The following is a 16,906-nucleotide window of genomic DNA, read 5'->3' on the forward strand; positions in this document are numbered from 1 at the left end:
TCAAAGCATGGGGAACTAGGTGCAAGGAAACAAAGGGTAGAGACTTTTCACTACATTACATTCTGGGGCTTGAATCACATGGATGTATCACTTGGTTTAATTTTTTTTTTTTTAATGCAAAAGGCAAAACCTCACAGAATTATAAACATGGACAGGCAATAAACATGAAAAATGCTCATCCCTATCTTCAATCAAAAGTGCTAATTTTAAGGGGCAGTTTATAAAATAATTTTAAAATTACATCTACTAGATTACAAGACACAATCCAAATGTTAGTGAAATAGGGGCTCTTGTGTTTCTCTAAGAACATATACTGATTCACAAATCATGCAGGGACATTATTTGGCAGTAACTTGAAAAGCACAGTTTATAACCCCATAATCCTACCACTGACATACACGGTAGAAAAGATTGACACATGGATGATAAACACAGGATACTGGTGAGAAAAAATGGAAACAATCTAAAAGTCTGTCCATAAGGAAGCTATAATTATACAACAGACACCATGTAACAGTTCAGTGAATAAACTAGATTTAAATATTTCAACATGGATAAATCTAGACAACAATGTTTATTCAACATGATGCTATACATCTCAAAATCAAAACAACAGGAAACTATAAATTACTTACAAACAGTAAAAACTATGAAGACATGCAGAGACGTGATAAACACCATATTCAAGAGAATGTTACTTCTGGGGAGGGAGGAAAGAGAAAACAATTAGGAGGAAAAAGAAAGCATTGACTGCATCTGTTTAACATTCAAATGACAGAAATAAATTGGAGAAAATTACCATTTGCCAGATCTGGATGGTGAGAAGACAGGAGCTCCTACGCAGGGGCAGGCCCCACCACCCTGGACACAACTGGAACGACCGACATGGAGGCTACACAGCACAGCAGCACAGCACCCTTCAGCAGCATCCAGAACCCAAACAAAGGAACAAAAGCTCCTGATGGAAAGAGGCCTGGGATTTTTGAAATTGCAGCTCCTCCCTAACATTTTCTGGCCTTGGAAATGTTGTGCGGCACTCAGGTAGAAGCTTAAAAAATGTAAAGCACTCTCTGGGATAACTGGCAGTCTGCTATGGGTGGAGCTGAATTAAGTTTGGGCCCATCCTGGCTCCACAGTAACACAGTAAACCCTTGACCAGCTGGAACCCCTGCAGAGAGAGCTATCCAAAAGGCACATTTTTTAAAGAGTGTGCCCAGTTTCCAAAGAGTCTGGGGTAGAGCTCAGAGCATGTGCTCTAGAGTCATCTGGAAGTTCAGACCTCATCTCTGCTAAGTCTTAGCTGAGATCCCAGAAAAGTGACCTACCTTGTGTGACTGGATTCAGTTTCCTCATCTGTAGTTGAGGGTACCACCACCTACTATGCCTTGTTGAGAAGATTAGTGATATTACCTAACAGTCAACACTTAAAAAATTGTAGTCAATCTGCCTGGGACATCTTCCAAAAACATGTTACACACTTCCTTCCCTCCCTTCCCAAATAGTCAAGGAAACATCATTTAACCTCCGCTTGATGACTCAGGGTCACAATTACCAGCAAAGCATCAATTATCAAAATGATGATGCCCCCAAAGGCCAAGGTGTGCCAAGCCACTCCCCCTACATAAATAATGACCCCTGGCTCTTACACTCATGCCTGTTTTCCATAGTGTCTTGTTCTCCATCCACTCCATCAATTGTCATTGCACTGTGGTCATTTTTCTTCTCTACATTGGTCTCTTTATACTCTTTCCATTGCTGCTTCCTTTCAGTTGTAGGCTTGGAAATTGGACGCCACAACTCCTACATAAAAGTTAAACAGGGTCTGAGGGAGTTGGTGTGAAAGAAAATGTAGGAACTTGAGTCTTAGTCGACCTGGAGACCTTCCTGGCTACTTGCAAATAAGCAAGGCCACTGGGTGGCCATGTTGTAAATACAGTAGAAGAGGGGTTACAGGACATATTATGGGATGAACTATTTTCAAGACTAAAAGCATACTCTGCTTTGGACACAACATGCAAGGGGCAAACTCTCAGCAGGCCTGGGAGGACTGGTCACAGTGACCCGAGGCACCCTTTCACTTGTCCAGGCTGGAGGAATACAGAGCTGCCTGGCCCTGTGCCACAGGTGTTGACCATAGCTTCAACTTCTTAGAATCTTCTACTCTACTAGGACAGATTACAACATTTGTGAAGAGTGTGAAAATTTCTCTAATTCCTAAAGTTTCATTCACACAGTAGGGTTTTATTTATTCACCAAATGTTTACTGGAATCCTACTATGCAGCAAGCATTGGAGATGCAGCAATGCATAGTACAGACAGAGCCTGCAAGAATACTGGTTCCCTTTTCCTGTCAATAAATACTTGCCATCTATTGCTCAAGAATCTCTGACTTTTACACATATGCACACACACTCATATATATATACACACACATATATATACACACACACACACATACACACACATGGTCTTGTGGCCTGGGGAGCAAAGTTTTTTAGAGCTTCCAGTACCTGTAGAACCCATCTTTCCTCCTGAGATCCCGTTACCATAGTGAAATCGACTTCACTCTTCTATCATCCCTCCCTCCATTCTCAGTCAAATTCCAGCAACAACTAGAGCAACCCTTAGTACCCTCAAATTCTGTTTCCCAAAAAGCAACATGCACAGTCGCCACTGTGCCCACTGGAACCTCATTCAAGTCCTATGGCCAGCCCCAGAGTCTGCTCAGCATGAAAGAGAGTCTGAGAGTCCTTAAAAATCCATTCCTTGAGCTTAAGCCAGGAGGCTTCCCTCCCCAGATGCTAGCAAGAGAACTGTAAAAAGTCCCATTCTCTCTTGGGTGGCATTCCCAGATGGCAACCGTCCACCCAGGGCTAGGCTGGACCCCCACCTCTGCCTTCTTCCTCTAACTCCATGGGACAAAAACCGGAGCAGATGAGATCACGGAGCCCAGACTGTTCTCAGGATGGGACCCCAGCAGAAGCTCATCACACCCTGTAGATTACACTGTTCTCCATGCTATATGGGAACAAAGATGGCTCCAGCAGAGCCCCTGCCTTCAGAGAACTGCTAATTAAAATAAGAACAGAGCAGAGACCCTGTTAACAAGGCCAGTCTTTATCCCAGACAGCCAACACCCAGAGGGGTAGCCATCGACTCTGGATGTACTTCCTTCGGATCACAAACTAGTTAACCCTGCCCATTTTCATTCTCCTCTGACTTGAGGTCACCCAACACCACAAAACTGCTTGAGGCTGTTAAGGGCCCCCCTAGAACTTCCTCTGAAGCCAGATTACACCTAGTTTTACCCGGTCTTCAGGCACCCACTGGTAGGCTCAGAAAGCTCCTTCACCTCAAGGGCCTTCCTGGCTGTCCTGTGCCTGAAACTGGGCTCTCAGAGGGTGCGGTCTGGCTGATGACCACTTCCCCAGCCCCCCGCCCTCTACTGCCCATCGCTGCTTCCTGAGCCCGGGCTCGGCCCCCAGGAAACCACTCCCCATCGCTTTTGACAGCAGCTATCTTTGAGCTCAGGCACCTCCCTTTGAGGTCCTGATTCGGCTGAGAGGGGAAAAGACTCTTCAGATTGGCTGAGTGGAAGCAGAGCTGAGCGGAGTCCAGCCAGACTCAGCACTCAGTGTCTGTCTGTTCGTGTTACTTGAAATTCTGGTCCATGGTGGAGCCTACTTGAAACTTTTTCTGGGGCTGCCTGAGCCTCCATGAGCACCCATTTGCACCTCTGCAGGCTCTCCTCAAACAGCTCCACCCACCATCTGCCCAGGCTTCCCTGCCCCTCCCTTGTTTTCACCAGCCTTTTCTCTCCCTCTCCCAGCAGAATTCATCTTACAGACCTTGGGGGAGAGACAGCTAGCCTTTCCAGCTGTGAGGCAGGGTAGAGAGGCCAGGGATGAAGGTGTGATTCATCAGGGCTGGTTGGAAGCAAGGGAAATTCCAGAGCAAGGGAGGATCAGGGCTGCCCCCAGTTCACCCTAGAAGCAGCACACACACCTGGGAAGGCCACATCCTCAACAATCCCCCAGCCTTGATTCTAGGAGAGGGTTGAAGAGTCTCTCACCGACTACAAGAGTCTGCACTAAGTAGGGTTTCCATTTTCACCTGCCTCCAATTCCCCACTTGCTTCAAGCTTTTCATTTAGCCATGGCAATAAAGCGCTTGGGCTACCCCTGCAGAATTCGGTTGGAGAAATAACAAAATAGAAGACTCTCACTTACTGAAGACCTCTATAGACTCTGCTAAGCATCAAACAGACGTTAGCTCATTGTTCAGTCTCACAAAACTGTACGTGGTAGCTATGATGACTAACTCCACTTTCCAGGTGAGAAACACAGGCTCAAAGGAGGTTAGCACCGCAGGGCTAGGAAGCTGTTAAGCCCCACAATGAGTTCCTTGAACTGGGTTTCAAGAAAAGGAAACCAGAGACAAGGAAAATTCCTCCTTCAGGCATTATTGAAGAGCCCTTCCTCGGGATGTCTCCCAGAACACCCCATCTCGAGCACCATCCCACCCACTCCATGAGCCCACCCACTCCATGACAGTTCACATCCACCTTTCCTATCACATTACTCTGCTCATCATTAACTTGCTTTCCATTATTCATCTTGCTTGTTGTCGGCTTCCCCCACTAGAAGTCAGCTCCATGAGGTCAATGACTCTCATATATTTTGTTCACTGCTGTGTTGCCTGCGTCCAGCATTGTATATAGCAGATGCCAAAAAACTCTTGAATGAATGAAAGAACCCTTTAAAATAGAACGAAGGGGTGTGAGTGTAGAAGAAAAAGAGGATGATCCATCCATTCAGGATGGATCTGGGGAGAAAAATCTGGCCAGGGTGAGCTGGGGGCTTCAGATGGAACCTATAAGAGGAAATGAAGGTCTGCTAGGTCCCTGGTGGACTCCAATAAGGCCTTCCTGCTGGCAGAAGTGACGTCCAGCTGCCAGGGCCCCAGCCTGAGGGCTTCTGCTGGGGAGGGCCGGCTTGCAACTCTGAAACAAAGGCCTATGGACATGCAGCTGGCCAGGACTGAGCAGCCTCTGGGTCCAGAGGGGCAGCCTGGGATGGGCAGCGGGGGACAAATGAGGAGCTGAAGACAGCCCTCAGGGCAGCTGCAAAGGCAGCGCCTCCCAGTGCCCGGAGTCCCCTCAACCTCTCAATACAACCAGGAAGAGCTAGACGGCTTCCCGATTAACCCTTCAAAGTCAGTGCTCAGCCTGGGCTTGAGGCAACCCCCAAGCTTGGAACCAGAGCCCTCATAAGGTTCCAAGAAGACAGCAGAGGTGAAGGGGCAAGCCGCACATCTGGAACACAGTTCCTTTTCCCCTCCTGCCCTGGACAGCCCTCAGGCCATGGCCTTTGGCCACTTCCAGCGTAAACACAGTGACCCTGGGATGGCTGTCGATTTGGTAGGGCAAATGTTTACCCTAGAGCTGAGCTATTACAGGCCGGGGGAGTGTCCACCGTTGGCTCCTGGTATCTACCGTCTCCTTGCGGTACACATGGGACGTTTCCAATAAACTGTAAAACTCTCGGGGGCTCCTCCTAGCCACACTGAGCCTTCATTTTGTATAGGAGTTTATGCAGCACTTTCCACATACCTGGCTTCTTCTGATCCTTACCAGGCCCCTCTAGGAGGAAAAGTAGGCAAGTCTCCAACTCTACTCAAGAGGAAACTGAGTCAGAAAAAAACTTTGTGACTTAGGTCATGTTGGGAAAAGCACAGGTTAGACCGTGAGTCCCTGTCTGCCCAGTAGGAGCGTGGCTCCAATCACCTCACATCTCTGGGCTCTGCTGCCTCCATGTGTAAATGGCACATCCAGGGTGCCTTCCAGCCCAAATGACTCAGTCTTTGATGCTACACAGTAGAGCCAGTGCTGGGCTTCCAGGCCAGGGCTCTTCCCACTCTCCCCCTGTCCCACTTCCAATTAAAATCAGTAAAAACAAAACAAAAACAAAGCCCAAGGCAGCTCTTTAGCACATCACTCTCTGCTTCTAGGACTTGGCTTACCCCAAGCCTACTCCCTGCCCCAGCCGCAGAGCAAGGTATCCCGGGTTTAGATATCCAAGGGGCTGGGAGTGGGGGCAGCAGAGACAGAAGCCTGTTAACAGTGGGAAGATGAGGCTTCCCAGGACCACAGCGAAGAGGATAACAGAAAGAAGGGGTACAACTTTTCTGGGTTCTTACTCCCTAGGTTTTCTGCTGGAAATGGTTGGGGTGAAGTCACTCCCAGTTAAGCCACTCAGCACTCCATCCCTAGTCGAGCAAAGGAGAGAATGGAACAGCACTTGCCTGAAAGGAGGCAAGCAGCGTGCTCAGCGCGGAGCCCGGGGGTCTGTCATTACTCTCCCTGCTTATTATTTCTTGAGCAAGGTCGGTGTGACTGAGCTGCGCAGAGGTGGGGCTGAGGAGACTCTGGGAACCCCAGGTAGGGTTCCCTGGAGGTTGATGCGGTCCGGATCGCCTCCTGGGGGGCCCACGACGGTGGACAGGCAAGTGACTTCGAGGATCAACTCTTACAATGGCCACAATAACACCAGCCGCCCACCCCAGGCCACACCCCTCCCGCCTCTCACTATTACACTTCCCACTCCGTTCTTCCTTTTGTTTTTCAAAAGTAGCTCCAAAGAGTAAAAGTAGCTATCCGAAACATCTTGAAATTGGCACGCCTTCTCGTAGCTTTCCAAACCAAACGGCTGAGAATAGGGAGAAAATGAACCAAACCGATTTCGGGAGTGGGCGAGGTCGAGGTAGACAGTGGCAGGCAGTGGCTTCTAAGCTTTCGGCTACCCGACACCCCACTTCTGGCACCCATTCTAATCCCTCCAGGACGTGAGCTGAGATTCCCAGATAGAGTACCGTGTGACACCAACCCGGAACAGGCTGCTGGCGCCTTCGGGCTCCCGGGGTCAGAGGCGCGGATCCTTCCCCAAAAGGGTCCACCCCGCCCGGGCCGCAATCCGAGGCAAGGACCAGCCCTCCGGCAACCTAGCGTGCAGTGGGCGCGGGTGGGCGCAGCCTCGCGGGCTTCCCGGGTTTCAAACTGAGCCCCTTGGAGCCACCCGGCCCATTCGCTCTTGTTTCCGGGGTGGGGGCTAAAGCACAGACAACGTCTCCTAGCACGATCCTCCCGCGCTCCAGCCCTTGGCTAGGACGGTCGCCCTGGAAGCAGCCCACGCGGCCCCGGGCCCCCTTCTGCCTCCCCCGAGTCCTCACCCCGCAGGGCGCTGGGGCGGGTGCCTGGGAGGGTGCGGGTTTCAAAACCACCCCGGGCACTGCCGCTGGGCCGGCGGCGCTGGCGGTGGGCGCGGAGAGAACCGAGGGACACTCACCGAGCCGCGGCTGCCCCACCGGGTACGGAACGCAAGGCGCGCGAAGCCACCCAGGTGCCGCCGCAACGCAGGCGCAAGTTTGAAAGTCGCTCCGGGAAGGGGCCGAGACTGCCGGCCGCTCCCGCCCACCGCCAACCCCTTGGCTGCCGGGGCGCGGCCAGCTGCGAGCGCGGCCCCCGGGGACCCCAGCCCGCGCGCGCCTTCCCAGTGCCCAGCAGGAAGTCGGGCCGAGCCGAGCTGGAGCAGCCTCGGGAGGGGGCAGGGAGACCGGGAGGGCGGACCAGGAATTTTTCCAGTGGGTGGAGACTCGGGCCGGCGGCTGGAATCCCGCGATTGGCGGCTTGGCGGGGGCCGGGGAAACCTCGCGGCACTGCGAGCTGGAACCGGGGGTAAAAGCTGCGACGGCGGCGGCGGCGGGGCTCGCGCGCTGCTAATGATTAACGCCGCAGGTGGGGTTAGCGCGCGGCCCCGGCGGTATGCGCCGGGAGGAAGGCTACCCGCCGGGGAGTCACCTAGACGGGCTAAGACACAAAGACGCACGTGGGGTGGGGGCCGAGGGGGTCACCCTGGTGTCACCGCCTCCCAAGAGGGCACCGGACGGCCTAAACGGCCCCGATTTTACGAACAGGAAAGGTCCTTTAGTGGGGATCGAGTTTGGGAGCCCTGGCCCTTCCAAAGCCGGGCACCTCGGCTTTTCTGAGTCAGAAAGGCACGTCTTGAATTCCTCACCGAAATTCGGTTCCCATGACCCTTTACAGATGTAAATCCAAACCTCTGAGAAACGAGCAAGAAAGAGATGAAGAAGCCAATAACTTGGAGAGTCCCCCAAGATTCTGTTAGATGAGAAAAGCAAGAGGCAGAACCCCGTGTAATAAAAGACCCATTTTGGTACGACGAAGAGAAACTGTCCCCTGTTCTGACGTCTGTATGTAATCATTTCGGCATGGGAAGGTGCATGGAAGTGAGGGGCTGAGGGCGGGACGGAGACATTCAATAAGGACCCGCTGGCTTTTGAGCAAGAGCATAAACTTTAAATAAGCCGGAAATAATTCGTCAATAAAGGTGCTAAAAAAAAAAAAAAAGATGCTGTCCCAGCACAAGACAGGAAGAGAAGCCCGGGATGGGAGGAATGGATGGGACACGGACATCAGAACCTCTGGGTATATTTGACATTGGTGTGTAAACATTGTGTGTCTAGTAAAGGACGAATATTCCTGTTTAAAAACAAAACAAGCCCCCCCCCCCCAAAAGAAAAATAAGCTACTCTGGGAAATGCAAGCCCCAGGTGATTTACAGGGAGGGGAGGGGCGGGCGCGGCAGGAAATTGCTTTCAGGTGACTTTGAAACTGGATCCAGGCCGAGGGTACGGTGAAGACAGCGGGGCTCCCGGCTACCCACGACGGGGGAAAGGGGTAGGCGCTGGGCCTAAGCCGCGCGGGAAGCCGGGCGCACATTCCTCTGAGAGGGAGGGTCGCACATTCCTGCGGGAGGGAGAGCCTGCTCCAGCCTAGCAGAGCCCTGCCCGCCCCGAAGGGGAAGGTGAAAGAGATTGCGGAAGGTGGGGGCGGGGGCAGGATCGGAGGTAAACAGCCACCGCGGCTCAGCCAGAAACGGTCTCCAGGTTCCGAGCTCCGGGGAAAAGAGAAGCCCCAGTCCTCTCCTGCGTTCCAGAGTGTAGTTCAGCCTCAGGCTTCTGCTTTTTCTTTGATCCTGCTTTCTTCTCTGATCACCCAAATCCTATCAGTCCTGCCCATCTCAGATTCCAGCTTCCAGAGAAGGCTTCTGGCTTAACTAAAGCCACAGGTGGTGCAGTGGCAAAGAACCCGCCTGCCAGTGCGGGAGGTGCAAGGGGCAAGAGGGTTCCATCCCTGGGTAGGGAAGCTCCCCTGGGGGAGGAAGGAAAACCCACTGCAGTATTCTTGCCTGGAGAATTCCAAGGACAGAGGAGGCTGTTGGGCTAGAGTCCATTGGGTAGCAAAGAGTCCCCCTTAACTGAGTTACTGATACCTCATTGGTGAGCAGTACCCCTCACCCCCAGCCAGGACAGGTAATCGAGGTTGTAGTGGTGGTTGTTCGTTGAGTCTCTTTGCCACCCCATGGACTGCAGCAGGCAGTTACTGATAGTAATAATAACTCATTTAGTGAATGTTTACCATTTGCAGGGTTCCTGACATGCTGCAGTGTTTACAAATGCTGTCTCCCTCCATCCTCACAGCCGCCTTGTGAGCTAGTGTGGAAATCAGGTTCATTGACAAGTGTTGATTGGGAAGGAAACCTTGCTTTATTCGGGAGGTCAGCCACCTGGGGAGATAACCGACTCCTAGCCAAAAGCCAACTCTGGAGTCTACTCCCCGTGGAAAATTTTTAAAAGGAGAATCATTTGGGGAACAGGTCAGAGTCTTTCTTACATTCCACTGTGTGCAGACATTCTCCTGACTGGTTGGTGGTAAGGTAACAGGTCATACCTGAATGGTCTAGTGGTTTTCCCTACTTTCTTCAATTTAAGTCTGAATTTGCAATAAGGAGTTCATGATCTGAGCCACGGTCAGCTCCCGGTCTTGTTTTTGCTGACTGTATAGATCTTCTCCATCTGTGGCTGCAAGGAATATAATCAATCTGATTTTGGAGTTGACCATCTGGTGCTGTCCATGTGCAGAGTCTTCTCTTGTGTTGTTGGAAGAGGGTGTTTGCTATGACCAGTGCGTTAAAACTCTATTAGCCTTTGCCCTGCTTCTTTGCATATTCCAAGGCCAAATTTGCCTGTTACCCCAGGTGTTTCTTGACTTCCTACTTTTGCATTCCAGTCCCCTATAATGAAAAGGACATCTTTTGGGGGTATTAGTTCCAAAAGGTTTTGTAGGTCTTCATAGAACCATTCAACTTCAGCTTCTTCAGCGTTACTGGTTGGGGCATAGACTTGGAATACTGTGATATTGAATGGTTTGCCTTAAAAATGAACAGAGATCATTCTGTTGTTTTTGAGATTGCATCCAAGTAGTGCATTTCGGACTCTTTTGTTGACCATGAAGGCTACTCCTTTCCTGCCCATTATATATATTATAATTATATATATTATATAATTATATATATTATAATATATATATTATATTATATATACTACAGTAGTATATATAATGGTCATCTGAGTTAAATTCACCCATTCCAGTCCATTTTAGTTCACTGATTCCTAGAATGTCGACGTTCACTCTTGCCATTTCCTGTTTGACCACTTCCAATTTGCCTTGATTTATGGACCTAACATTCCAGGTTCCTATGCAATATTGCTCTTTACAGCATCAGACCTTGCTTCTATCACCAGTCACATCCACAACTGGGTATTGTTTTTGCTTTGGCTCCATCCCTTCATTCTTTCTGGAGTTATTTCTCCACTGATCTCCAGTAGCATATTGGGTACCTACCGACCTGGGGAGTTCCTCTTTCAGTGTCCTATCTTTTTGCCTTTTCATACTGTTCATGGGATTCTCAAGGCAAGAATACTGAAATGGTTTGCCATTCCCTTCTCCAGTGGACCACATTCTGTCCCTTATGATTATAAAGTGGAAGTGAGAAATAGATTTAAGGGACTAGATCTGATAGAATGCCTGATGAACTATGGATGGAGGTTCGTGACATTGTACAGGAGACAGGAATCAAGACCATCCCCATGGAAAAGAAATGCCAAAAAGCAAAATGGCTGTCTGGGGAGGCCTTACAAATAGCTGTGAAAAGAAGTGTAGCGAAAAGCAAAGGAGAAAGAAAAAATAAGCATCTGAATGCAGAGTTCCAAAGAATAGCTAGGAGAGATAAGAAAGACTTCCTCAGAGATCAATGCAAAGAAATAGAGGAAAACAACAGAATGGGAAAGACTAGAGATCTTTTCAAGAAAATTAGACACACCAAGGGCATAATTCATGCAAAGATGGGCTCAATAAAGGACAGAAATGGTATGGACCTAACAGAAGCAGAAGATATTAAGAAGAGGTGGCAAAAATACACAGAAGAACTGTACAAAAAAGATCTTCACGACCACTCACCTCTAGGTGATCACTCACCTAGAGCCAGACATCCTGGAATGTGAAGTCAAGTGGGCCTTAGAAAGCATCACTATGAACAAAGCTAGTGGAGGTAATGGAATTCCAGTGGAGCTGTTTCAAATCCTGAAAGATGATGCTGTGAAAATCCTGCACTCAATATGCCAGCAAATTTGGAAAACTCAGCAGTGGCCACAGGGCTGGAAAAGGTCAGTTTTCATTCCAATCCCAAAGAAAGGCAATGCTAAAGAGTGCTCAAACTACCACACAATTGCACTCATCTCACATGCTAGTAAAGTAATGCTCAAAATTCTCCAAGCCAGGCTTCAGCAATACGTGAACCGTGAAATTCCAGATATTCAAGCTGGTTTTAGAAAAGGCAGAGGAACCAGAGATCAAATAGCCAACATCCGCTGGATCATGGAAAAAGCAAGAGAGTTCCAGAAAAACATCTATATTTCTGCTTTATTGACTATGCCAAAGCCTTTGACTGTGTGGATCACAATAAACTGTGGAAAATTCTGAAAGAGATGGGGAATACCAGACCACCTGACCTGCCTCTTGAGAAACCTGTATGCAGTCAGGAAGCAACAGTTAGAACTGGACATGGAACAGCAGACTGGTGCCAAATAGGAAAAGGAGTACGTCAAGGCTGTATATTGTCACCCTGCTTATTTAACTTCTATGCAGAGTACATCATGAGAAACGCTGGGCTGGAAGAAGCACAAGCTAAAATCAAGATTGCTGGGAGAAATATCAATAATCTCAGATATGCAGATGACACCACCCTTATGGCAGAAAATGAAGAGGAACTAAAAGGCCTCTTGATGAAAGCGAACGAGGAGAGTGAAAAAGTTGCCTTAAAGCTCAACATTCAGAAAACTAAGATCATGGCTTCTGGTCCCATCACTTCATGGGAAATAGATAGGGAAACAGTGTCAGACTTTATTTGGGGGGGCTCCAAAATCACTGCAGATGGTGATTGCAGCCATGAAATTAAAAGACGCTTACTCCTTGGAAGGAAAGTTATGACCAACCTAGACAGCATATTGGGCTTCCCTGGTGGCTCAGAGGTTAAAGCGTTCGCCTCCAATGTGGGAGACCTGGAATTGATCCCTGGGTTGGGAAGATCCCCTGGAGAAGGCAATGGCAATCCACTCCAGTATTCTTGCCTGGAGAATCCCATGGACGGAGAAGCCTAGTAGGTTACAGTCCACGGGGTCGCAAAGAGTCGGACATGACTGAGTGACTTCACCTTACCTTACCAGACAGCATATTAAAAAGCAGAGACATCACTTTGCCAACAAAAGTCCATCTAGTCAAGGCTATGGTTTTTCCAGTGGTCGTGTATGGATGTGAGAGTTGGACTGTGAAGAAAGCTGAGTACCAAAGAATTGATGCTTTTGAACTGGGGTGTTGGAGAAGACTCTTGAGAGTCCCTTGGACTGCAAGGAGATCCAACCAGTCCATTCTAAAGGAGATCAGTCCTGGGTGATCATTGGAAGGACTGATGCTGAAGCTGAAACTCCAATACTTTGGCCACCTGATGTGAAGAGTTGACTCATTGGAAAAGACTCTGATGCTGGGAGGGATTGGGGGCAGGAGGAGAAGGGGACGACATAGGATGAGATGGCTGGATGGTATCACTGACTCGATGGACATGAGTTTGAGTGAACTCCGGGAGTTGGTGATGGACAGGGAGGCCTGGTGTGCTGCAGTTCATGGGGTTGCAAAGAGTCGGACACAACTGAGCAACTGAACTGAACTGAAGGTAACAGGGCCCTATCCCAGGAATCTTGCCTGATGCTCCACCTTGATTTGGGGGCGCGGGGTGGGGGGGGGGGGCAGGGCGCAGGGCCTTAGTTTCTGCAGAAGAACTCAAAGATGTTGTGTGTGTTCCTTGATTTGGACCAACTTGCCTAGTGGCTCAGTGGTAAAGAACCCACCTGCACTGCAGGAGATGTGGGTTTGATCACTGACATTTGTAAGGAAGATCCCCTGGAGAAGGAAATGGCAACCCACCCCAGTATTTTTGCCTGGGAAATCCCATGGACAGAGGAGCCTGGCAGGCTACAGTCCATGGGGTTGCAGAAGAGTCGAACACAACTTAGTAACTAAACAATAAATGTCTTGGAACCTGGACGCTGCCCCATTTCTGCACCTTTGTTTCTTAACTTTTCTTCCTTTGTTTCTGCATAACCTCCCTTCCCTGTAGCTGTTTGAATCTGCCCTTTAGAACTCTAGGAGGCTAAACGGAGTCTGTTTTCTACAAACGAGAAATGGGGAATACGGAAAGGATTTGTACCTGTGAGAGTCCCACAGGGTCTTTTTCCACTTCGCTAGTAAGTATGCTTATCCCCATTTTACAGATGGGATAACAAGAGGTCCCAGGGATCTAGCCACTTGGTCAATATTATATAACCAGCAAAACCCAAGCCTGACAAGATAGGTACAATATTTGAGGGCTTACTGTGCGCCAGCCATTATTCTAAGTCCTTTATACGAACAATTGTAATCAGAGAAGAACGTGAAGCAAAGTCACGGAGCTAGTGTGTGGGAGACCTTGGGTTCATAATAAGGGAACATGGCTCTTCAGCATTTCTGCTTTATTTTTGACACTTGCTATTCAGTTCCCGCCTTGATTATAATGTCTTGCGTTGCTTCTACTTGTTTTAATGTATAGCTTATTTCCTAAAAAGGATGGAATCTTGCCTTGTGGCTGAAGTCATATAGGACATATCCAGTAGCATTTGTTCCTCAATTGTGTCCGACTCTGTGACCCCATGGACTATAGCCTGCCAGGTTCTGTGTCCATGGGATTCTCCAGGCAAGAATACTGGAGTGGATTGTCATTCCCTTCTCCAGGGGATCTTCCCGACCCAGGGATTGAACCTAGGTCTCCTGCATTGCAGGAAGACTCTTTATCATCGTAGAGCAGTGCTGAACTCAGATGAAATAACACAATCACAAACCAGTTAGTCCTAAAGGAAATCAGCTCTGAATATTCATTGGAAAGACTGATGCTGAAGCTGAAGATAGAGTTTGGCCACCTGATGCAAAGAGCTGACTCATTGGAAAAGACCCTGATGCTGGGAAAGATTGAAGGCAGGATGAGAAGGGGGCAATGGGATGAGATGGTTGGATGGCATCACTGACTCAATGGGTATGAATCTGAGCAAACTCCAGGAGATAGTGGAGGACAGGGAAGCCTGGCATGCTGCAGTTCATGGAATTGCAGAGAGTTGGACATGACTTAGCGACTAAACAATAATAGTAAAGAATAAAACTTTGTGTCTGGCCCAGCAGCTCTAAACTGAAGCCACTCTGAAGCACAGAGCCTCTCCTTCAGCCTTTTGCTTTAGCGACCTCACCCTTTCTGCTATTAAGTCATTTATTATGATAATAACACCTTGTGTCTCAGTAATGCCTTTAATCCAAGATCTCAAAGTATGCTAACTCATCTTCAAAGTACCCCCACTGAAATGGGGAGTTGGACTATTTTCCCCATTTTATGGGTGAGAAAACCAAGACAACACAGAGTTGGAATGACTCACTATGGAAATCAATGGCAGGGTTTCTTCTCCCAGCCCTTCCCCTCCTCCTTCCTGACTCTTGGCTGCCAACATTTTCATCTACATTTCAAATCCCAGAGACAAAGGCCATTGAGTTTTCACAATAAAGGACATTTCCAAACTGTCATCTCAGCTGCTCTATTGTGGTAGACCTCAGGAGAGGGAGGGGATGTAAACACAGTGAAGGTTCCCTGAGGCTCTGTGCCTCCAGCCAGGAGAAGGAGCTAGGGCTGGTTGGCTGGGTGGGGAGTGAAATCCTAAACTGGGAGGAAATCTCTGTTGCAGGGAATCCCTGCAACCTACAAAGCACCACCAAACTCTGAGGCCTCAAAGCTTCGAGTTTCAAGCTGCATTTTAGCCATAGTTCTCAAAATCTGAATCACAAGCCATACAACAACAGATACAATGGACCTCATTAAAATATAAAACTTCTGTGCCTCAAAGGACATCAAGAAAGTGAAAAAATGCAAAGAATGGGAGAAAGATTTTGCAATCATATATCTGATGAAAGACTGTATCTAGAATATGTAAAGAACTCCTTCAACTTTATAATAAAAAGGCAAATAACCCAAATTGTAAAATGGGCTAAGGATCTAAATAAGACATTTCTCCAAAGATGTGCAAATGGAAAATAAGCGCATGAAAAGATACTCAGAGTCATTAGCCATCATGGAAATGCAAATTAAAAAAAACAGAAATATCACTTCATACTTTTTTTTTTTTTTTTTGCCAGCACTGGGTATTAGTTGCAGCACACAGGAACCTTCGTTGCAGCAAGCAGGCAGGGATCTAGTACCCTGACCCCTGCATTGGGATCAAACCCAGGCCCCTGGAATTGGGAGCATAGAGTCTTAACCACTGGACCACCAGGAAAGTCCTCACTTCATACCTTTTAGAAAAGCTAATCAAAAGCACATAATAGGGGTGGGGAAAAAAGACACATAATAATAAGTGTTAAGGAAGAAATGGAGAAATTAGAACTCTCACTGTTAATGAATGTAAAATGGTATAGCCACTTTGAAAAACAGTCTAGCAGTTCCTCAAAATGTTAAACATGGAGTTACCATATGACCCAACAATTCTACTCCTAGATATATACCGAAGAGGAATGAAAGCATCTATCCACAAAAACCCTTGTACACAAATGTTCATAGCACCATTATTCATAATAACCAAAAGGTAGAAACAATCCAAATGTCCATCAACTGATGAATGGATAAACAAAATGATGAATGGATAAACAAATGGACTATTATCCAGTCATAAAAAGGAATGAAGTACTGATTTATGCTACAACATGGGTGAACTTGAAAAGATTATGCCAAGTGAAAGTAGCTGGTCACTAGGACACATATATATGTAATACCATTTACACGAACTGACCAGAATAGACAAATATGCACAAAGTAGATTAATGGTTGCCTTGGACTGCAAGGAGATCCAACCAGTCCATTCTGAAGGAGATCAGCCCTGGGATTTCTTTGGAAGGAATGATGCTAAAGCTGAAACTCCAATACTTTGGCCACCTCATGAGAAGAGTTGACTCATTGGAAAAGACTCTGATGCTGGGAGGGATTGGGGGCAGGAGGAGAAGGGGATGACAGAGGATGAGATGGCTGGATGGCATCACGGACTCAATGGACATGAGTCTGAGTGAACTCTGGGAGTTGGTGATGAACAGGGAGGCCTGGCGTGCTGCGATTCATGGGGTCGCAAAGAGTCGGACATGACTGAGCGACTGAACTGAACTGAACTGAGAGCTGGAGTCGGGGTGAAGGGAGATTGGATGGGGGAAGGGAGATGTGACTGCTAACAGAATCGGAGTTTCTTTTAGTAGTGATAAAATACTAAAAATATTTAATATACTAAAAATCATTGAATTGTATATTGTAAATGGGCAAGTTGTATGATATGTGAAATACATCTCAATGAATCTGTTTTTTTTTTTTTTTTTAAAGTA

General features: G+C 48.0%; 1 protein-coding gene and 1 long non-coding RNA gene across 4 annotated transcripts in view; one reads left to right on the top strand and one right to left on the bottom strand.

Annotated features, from left to right (window-relative positions):
* The window catches only part of PLEKHG3 (pleckstrin homology and RhoGEF domain containing G3), a 47,354-nt gene extending 39,758 nt beyond the window's left edge, over positions 1-7,596 (bottom strand). For all 3 annotated transcript variants that reach the window (XM_040226270.1, XM_040226269.1, XM_040226267.1), the window contains exon 1: positions 7,344-7,596. The gene's annotated coding sequence lies outside the window, so the exon portion shown is untranslated. The remainder of the gene's footprint in view (positions 1-7,343) is intronic.
* Positions 7,597-7,695: 99 nt separating this feature from the next.
* Positions 7,696-8,583, top strand: LOC120852833. Its single transcript, XR_005718664.1, has 2 exons — positions 7,696-7,888; positions 8,102-8,583. It is a non-coding gene; the product is annotated as an uncharacterized LOC120852833 (long non-coding RNA).
* The last annotated feature ends 8,323 nt before the right edge of the window (positions 8,584-16,906 follow it).

The sequence above is a fragment of the Oryx dammah genome, unplaced genomic scaffold (genome assembly GCF_014754425.2).
Source record: "Oryx dammah isolate SB20612 unplaced genomic scaffold, SCBI_Odam_1.1 HiC_scaffold_26, whole genome shotgun sequence".
Taxonomy (NCBI): domain Eukaryota; kingdom Metazoa; phylum Chordata; class Mammalia; order Artiodactyla; family Bovidae; genus Oryx; species Oryx dammah.